Genomic DNA, 8096 nt, shown 5'->3' with positions numbered 1-8096 from the left:
TTCCTGCGCGGCTTGTGCACATAAGGAGTTGGCATCTCGGTCTTCTCCGTCACTTTCCTGGTATAATTAATTGAGAAGAATTCTGAGAAATTTTTCAAATATCAAAGAAGCGGACCTAATAACATAGCTGTTCCCAGACGGCCACTGACGTCCGACGGACAACCGAACTCGGCCGCAACTCGGCGGCCGATTTCGGACGTCCGCCGGAATTCCGGCGTACGTACGAAAGCGGATGGTCGAATCCGTTCGCCCAGCGGACAGCCGCCTTACGTCCGCCACTGGATTTGTTTTTACACAGCTATGATATAGTTTGTAGTCGTCGTGCTCGTCTGAACTGCGTATAAATCAGTAATGCCGTCAAGTCTGCATTATATGATGCCAGAGCGAATCGATGCGATAAAAAGCGTTTCCATTAAACAGTTTTTTTTTTATTTTCCGCATGTTTCATTGTTGAATTCTTCCATCAAAAATTTTTGATTAAAAGTGAAATGACCATTAAACATGTTTCTATCATGATGCTTCGGTGAAATTTTAATCAGTGGCTGAATAGACGCAGCAAGCAGCAAGCTCAAAAAGAACGAAACCGAACCTATCCTCAAAAAAAATCTGAAATGAGCCAATCCAATCCACCTGACAAGTTGAAGTTTAGTCATGGAAGATGGCTTCACGTTTGCGTGTTCTGCATTTTCTGCGCAGTTACAAATACCTACGGCTGTAATGCACTGCTAGCATTGTTTTTGCTGTGGCTTGGTGCGACTGGCACACTTTGTTCACCCGCCGATTCCAAAGTAAGTATTTCACCGAACTTTTGTTTCTTTAGTGGAACTTTTCGATGCACCGATAGTGGTGAGCTTTTGGGTAAGGAAACAGCTCTGTACAGCAGCCGAACGGTCGAGTGTTTTAGGCGAGTCTGACAGGATGGCTCCGCGCCGACTAACTAAAGTGCAGCCTCAAGTCTGAGGGCCATCTTTTCGGCATTACTGGACGCTGCGCCAGTAAGCCGCGCAACTTCTCTGTCTCTGATTGCCTGCCCGAGCTTTAAAGGAGTTAATTTGTTAACCATGCGCAACGTGCTGAGTTGTAAAAACTATACGAGAAAACTTTTGCACTCCTCGAGCCTATCGTGCGACATGCCTACACTTGTGAAAACGTCGCGAGTTTTTTTTTTTTTTTTTTTTTTTTAATGGACAGCCGCTGATCTTTCTCTCTCGAGCTTTACGGCAACTACAGTTTCTAGAAGGAACGGCTGTAGCTACTAAATAACTAAAGGTTTAGTACTCTCTTTCAGCTTTGACAAACCAGGACAGCACCTTGCGCATGTTGGTTATGCATGTGGGACCGAACCGCGCAGAACAACCGGACAAGGAGATGAGAGAAAAAAAAAAAGTCAGCACTTGTCTTTTTCTTGACCCGTTGTTCTGCGCTGTTCTGGCACGAATTTGACATACCGCCGCCGCGATACAGTTGGGCTGTGAGCTCTGGTGCCTGCAACGCCTTCTTTTATGCAAAACAGGCATACTGGGAGGCCATGCAAGCCGCGGGCTCAAAAAAAAAAAAAGAGTTGAGCAAAAGTGAGATGAAAACAAAATTGTTGTTGCTTTGTCCTTACAGATATTCAAAGGCTCCTCAGAACTTCACTGCATTATTGACAGCGAGATAATGCCAAAGCTACACTAGAGCCATGCAGTACCTTATAGTGCATGATACTGAGCTTATGTCTCGCACTGAAAGCTCTTACCATGTTCTTAGATTATCATATTAAAGTAGCTTTAAACCCATGCTTGTTAATACAGTGATAGCCATAAATTGAATCTAGGGCATCATGCTCACATACAAGGCTTCTGATAACCGCTGGTCACATGATGTGGGCTATAGCAGAAACCTGTGCCTGGTCATCTTACAAGCATTTGTGCAATTGATGCTTTTAATGTGTTGTAAAAGTTTTTGTGTTCTGTTTCTGTATGGGAATGCTTTCCTTATTGAAGGCTAACATTTGGCTTGCTACAGCAAAACCTCTACCTAGTCATCCTAAAAACAGCACCGCAGTTGGTGCTTTTAGTGTGTTGTAAAAGTATTTGTGTTCTGCTTCTGTATGGCAATGCTTTTCTCATTGAAGACTAGCATGAGGCTTCCAAAAATTTTTCAGATGCCATTTGCTGTAGCCGATTTCGTAGGCCAACAGGAAGCAGCACTTTGAACATGGAAAACTGTCATCCACGGGGGAAAAACAGCAACATCCCTTTGCATTCTCATTTCTTTGGTATGGCTAAATGTGAGTATTGTATCATTATCTATATTATTAATATTGAATCATGATTGTCAGTGTTGAAGTTGTTTGAGCGTGATGATTTTAAACACACAGGACATCCCTTCGACATTAAGGTTTTAGCTTGTTTACATGTAGGATGTAGAACTGGTTTCAACAAACTTTATGCAGCAAATTCTTTTTACATTGTCCACCATGTTACTTTTTGTCATTGGACCCAGTCGTCCACTCTTAGCTTGAATGGGAATGTGTGGCATGCAGTTTGCAAAATAGCAATGCATCCGTCACAGCCATGCATCAAGGCTAAGTGGCTTGTGCGTAGAGGGACCAGCCGCTCCAGCTTCACATCATCTGCCTCTTTGCTCCGGTATGCAGACGGGCATTGAGGCAAAGTGGTTTATGTGTAGAGAAACCAGGAGCTTCTTTGTCACATCTGGCTGTTTGTTACGGTGTGCAGATGCGCATCGAGGCAAAATGGCTGATGTGTAGAGGGACCAGGAGCTGCTGCTTAACGTCCTTCGCCTCTTTACTACAGTGCACAGCCGTGCATTGATGCTAAGTGGCTTGTGCATGGAGGGCCCAGGAGCTGCAGCTTCACGTCTGCCTCTTCGCTCAGGTACGCAGGTGCGTATTGAGGCAAAATGGCTTATGCATAGAGGGACCAGGAGCAGCTGTGTGGCGTAGTGTGTATATTTGCTATGGTGCGTATCGAAGTACAATGGGGGGCTCATGTGTAAAGGTACCATGAGCTGCAGCGTCATGTCGTCTGCCTCTTTACTATGGTGCGCAGGCATGCATCAAGGCAAAGTGGCTTATGCATAGAAGGACCAGGAGCTGTTGCTTCACATCTGCTATGATGCGCAGCTGCATATTGTGTGTGGTGGTGGAAAACATTTCCATCAGATACAAATACAGGAGGTTACTCACTAGCTGACCCTGAGGGGGCCTGTCCTGACAAAAACAAGGGGTCCCTAGTTTGGGACCCCAGTGGTGGTAGAGGGACTATAGGCTGGTACTTCACGCTGTCTGCCTCTTCGCTACGGTGTGCAGCTGCGATGCATCTCAAAAAGTGCATGCCACGCACTCGCATGTTCAGCCTGAGTGGACGACTGTGTACCTGTTATAGCTTTGTTATTCATAGAATAAACCTAGGCCAAGTTGGATAAATTATAGCTCACCTCATATGTGGTCAGCAAAGAAAAGCCACTCCAGAAAATCTGATGCATTTACTGTCGTAGGATTCTTATTCATATACATGCTACTGACAAGTCAGATTCTTCACCCTCAGAAATGCCAGAAAAATAACCAAGGGTGCGTCTGCAATAGTCTAGCTTGCTCTTTCTCTGCAGACTTGAGTGAGATGTGTGTTCCATTGCTGTGGGTGGGACAGGTGTGAATCTTTGATTTTAAGCTTGCAACAAGTATGTTATTGTAGTTTAAGGGCAAAACGGTACTAATAATTGTAGCCCCCCGTGGCCTTTATCCCCTTTTAATAGTGTTGCTAGACACTGAATTATTAGTTTACTCTGCACTGTTTCTGTCTAGTTAATGTGCGGAGATGTACATATATTTATATGACTTGGAGTTGTCGACTTTGCACTTAGAAACATTGTAGCGTTATCTGATGTGTTGCTTTCATTTCTTTAATGATTTCTGTAAGGGATCGGTGGGTATGCTAGGCACCATTATTAGTCTGCTCTTTTTGGGTCACCTGTTCAATGCCCAGCTGCGGCCGTCTCCCACTTGCCCTCGGACAGGAGGCGGAGAGACGCGCACAGAGAGGCAGCTACAGCAGCTACAGTGCTTAACGGAAACATAGGCAGAGAGGGAAAGAAGTCCCCTCTTCCGAGGACTTTGCTGTCGCACTCGAAGACGCGGGGACAGGCAGTTTGTTCTCGTTGCTGTGTCATGTAGGGGGCTCATTTTTATTTAAGGAGCTTTACGAACAGTATACAACTAAGGGGTCCTTAGTACTAAGCGTACTAAGGGGTCCTTAGTACGCTGACTGGACCCATCACCCGGAGGCAGCACAGCTTTGAAACGAGCACCTCTTTTTGAAGAACTGCTTATCGTTCAAAGAAAAAACACTGTCAGGTTGAAGGGTGTAAGGCCCTCTTCCTTGTTGGGGAGCCCATAAAAGTGACAATTATTCAGTGCAGGCGAGCTGAGTGGGGTCTCGCTGAGGATTCCAACCCTGGATGTCAACAATGGTGGGAGATGGCGGCGTTGAAAAAGGGCAAGTGTGTAACAGTGACGGTATGATGAGGAGCGGGAGGATGTGGGTTGGCTCTTCTGATGTGTTCCGCAATGGTGCTGACTCGGACGCCAATAATTGCAATAATTGCCCTGTAAAAGGAGCCGCCAAGGATGCAAGCTTTGGGCAATGGTTGCGCACGTGGGACACCGTTTTGATGGGTTCTAATTTTTTTTCTTTTCTTTTCCTAGGGGAGAGAGTTGGCATGTGACCTAGTGAGCCAATCATTTCGAGGTCCATTCTCTAAATTCCGTTTGTTGTGAAACGAATTTGTTGTCCCTTTTGCATTGCTTGTATTAGGGAGAGGGTGAAGAACTTATGAAAGTGGAAAGACATGCCAAAATGTTTGTTAGCCAGTCATGTGTGAGTTCGTTGTCATTGGGGATGAGAAATGTGGGCGGAGTCCCGAAGTTAATGAAACGGCCCCGCGGCCTGGAGAACTCGTTCTGAGCTAGATTTTGATCTCTTTCCTCTTCAGCATAGATCATGGTCATTGTTTCACCTGTTGTAAATATGTACATTCATGTATAAAATTTTCAGTTCACCTTCCTCTCTGTGTGCAAGTTGTTGTTGCCAGATGCAGTAAATTCACTATTTTCATTTCTATATAACATGCCTTTCTGAAGATGGTGAGCTCTTTTGTCCAATCCTGTAAGAAAGCAGCAAAGCGCTCCCAAATCTTCCACAAAACTGTGTGATATCTTTAATACTAACTGCGGCTTGGTGTCACTCAAAACATGTAGTTGAGGTAAATTTCTTCCCCCCCCCCCTCTTTTTGTTCGTTCAAGTGAGGACCAGCGGACACTAACTCTTGCTTTTGTAATGCCCTAGGCCCCGCCTTAAGGCAGTACTCCAATGTCAATACCATTTTTATAGCTATAGCTGTCCAACAGCACTAATGTCTTTTATACACTTCTTTTACTAATCTCTTACCCAAGTGGTGGCTTATACTGCGGGGGCGAAATTCTCTGGACAGTATGTCTAGATTTTGGACTAGAATCGCGATGTAAACGAATTGTGACCTTATTTCTCTTGCACACATGAAAGAACTAACGTTCAACTTTCACATCGACAAGTATGGTCCGAGTTTCCTGGTCGATGTAAAAGTTATGTGCTTTGATTGCAGTTTGTGTAGTCCACACACTTGTCCCCGATATTACATAGGGGCAAATTAGGCGCCTTTACAGGGGCAGTTTCTTTGGCGCCCACTACCTTCCCCATAAAAAGCTAGTGTTTCTTGTGAACAGCTGGCTGCATTTATAAATACCATTATTTTTTTGTAATTTGTTGTGCGTAGTTGAGAAATCCATGACATACATGCACAGCTGGTTGCCAGAATTATGCAACCATATTTCAGTAACTAACATCCATGCTGCATGCTGCCGGTAATACATCAGGAGCTTGTGGTTGTCAGTTTTTTGTGTTTTGTGTAACTATAAGCCTTGCTATTGTAATGTCACATATAGCGCTGTGGGTAAACAAATAACTTTACTTTTAACTCTTGTAGAAGCATGAACACTGCGCAATCACTGCGGCGGGCTATGCTTCCACATTGGGCTTTAGCCACATGTCAAATGTCTATCTTTATTCTGCTGCAGCAGCTTGCATGTTATCAGATAAGTTACTTCGTCGCAGCTGCTCTAAGGAGACGCTTTCTAGACGCTTGTAGCCTAGATGTTGATGTCGATATACCCCTGACACGCCCAGGGAATGTCTTCGGTAGAGAGTACATGGAAACCAGCGAAATGTGCAGTTTACAGAACAAAAAGGTAACAATTTTAAATGATGTTATTATTGATCACTTCTTTTCAGAGCAGGAACAATGACTTTAGAAATCTGCCTGTTAAACCGCTCAAAATGCAGGTGTCTGCCGCCAATGCGTACCTGTGTAATACTGCAATGCTCTGGCTGTGCTTTATGTTCATATACAGCATCCTTTATGCTTAGTTTCTCTGCATGGGCACTCCATGTCTGGGCATTACTGAGGGCGCATAGCAGCAAGCATAACATGCCATGGTCAGAGTGGTATGTTCAAAGAGACAACGTAAAAACATTAAAATACTGAATGCCAGGTTCTGGTCAAACTACGTTTGTATCTTTTGTTATTCTGCATGGGTTTTGCTGCAGTTATATGACCTTTCTATATAGTATGTGACAGTTCTGAATGGAGATGCATGCGTACAGTGCCATCTGGAAAAAGCAATTGAGAGAAACTGGCAGTTGCCCTTGGAGATGTGTAATCAAAGTTCAGCACAGATAACTTGAATTTCATTTTCCCTTCTATTGCAGGAGGAGCCCAACCTGCTCTTTCCATCTTAGGCCTGAAAGACCAGCAACAGCTGATCGAGCAAATGCACAGGATAGTAACTGCTCCTGGAATCCCGGCCTGCGGAGGCCGCCCACAGAGAACTCGATCATCTCCTCGCTAATTCCGAATGTTAGGTTTCAATAAACACCTTTTCCTCCGCCACCTCCCCAAGGGAAGAGCTGTCACGGCCAAGGATAATTAAAAAAAATTATTCAAGTAGATTCTTAATACTCCAGTTGGCCTGCATTTTACCATGCCATTCCTTAACATCGATATTTTTTTAGTGTAGACTATTTATGCATGCAGTTTTTGCAATAAAGCAAAAAAAAATGCCTTTTTTACAACCTCGCATGCTGGTATGCCTATGCTCTTAGCATGTTTTCAGGAATGGTGCATTTGTGTAAAGCTCAGCTAGCATATGTGCCTCTTTGATGGAAGTTTTAATTGCACACTACTGTTCGGTGCTTTGTGTGTGAAAGTAAAGCAGACAACAGGAAACTTGAACCTGTTGCATATTCTATTGTCTGCTTTACTCTCACGACAAAGGCATTGAGCACTAGTATGTGACTGAAATTTCCATAGCACATGCTTGCTGAGCTTTACACGAATGTTATTGGCAAGTTTTTACACCAATAGCGGGCCCTGCAAGCATGTTCCGGGAAAAGTCCGAATGTCCGCCTCCGGCTGCCCGTCGGACGTCCGTGGGACGCGATCCGGATCCACGAACGATAGTCCGACGGACGTCCGCTGTACGTATATCGAACGTAACCGGACTTCCGTCGGATGTCCGAAGGTCCGAAAACGGACGTCCGTCGGTCGACCGTCGGACGTCTATGGCCGTCTGGGGCCTTAGGAGTCGATGCGATAGCGGCTTTAAAACTGCCTTTTTATTCCTCGATTTCTATTTGTCTCAATTTTCACTGAACACCTACTCTCAACTAAGTCTAGTCACACCGCCTTTTCCTTTTGCAGTTTCTTAAAATACTGAAGCAATAGCTTCACTATGCGAGGGAAAGCCAAGGGCACCGTGTGCTTCTGATGACAGCTTCGAAGGTCAAGTTGGAACTTAAGCCGCAACCACTTTTGGTAGCTATGTTCTCACGAAAGGTCAACGTCTTGATCAAAGGTCAACTGACGTGGAAAACTGCTTAACGCGTGAGCAGCTACGTGGCGAGACGCATGATCGCTGACGTCAATATCGAGTCCGTGCGCCTCTGGCGGAGCCGCGCCATGGACTTGGAGGAAGAGCAACTAAGCAGCCGGGCTCG

General features: G+C 44.9%; 1 long non-coding RNA gene across 2 annotated transcripts; it reads left to right on the top strand.

The window, feature by feature from the left end:
- Positions 1–361: 361 nt before the first annotated feature.
- LOC146202847 (uncharacterized) lies at positions 362–7668 on the top strand. Of its 2 annotated transcripts, none has more exons than XR_014703781.1 (3): positions 362–788; positions 2147–2272; positions 2724–5262. It is a non-coding gene; the product is annotated as an uncharacterized LOC146202847 (long non-coding RNA). The 2 variants fall into 2 exon arrangements; XR_014703782.1 differs by lacking the exon at positions 2724–5262 and adding an exon at positions 6810–7668 and having other exon boundaries at positions 381–788.
- The last annotated feature ends 428 nt before the right edge of the window (positions 7669–8096 follow it).

Source organism: Amblyomma maculatum, chromosome 1 (genome assembly GCF_055883805.1).
Source record: "Amblyomma maculatum isolate TAMU_Amacu chromosome 1, ASM5588380v1, whole genome shotgun sequence".
In the NCBI taxonomy this organism is placed as follows: domain Eukaryota; kingdom Metazoa; phylum Arthropoda; class Arachnida; order Ixodida; family Ixodidae; genus Amblyomma; species Amblyomma maculatum.
The sequence above is the reverse complement of the archived record's forward strand: the minus strand, read 5'-3'. Positions and strand labels throughout refer to the sequence as shown.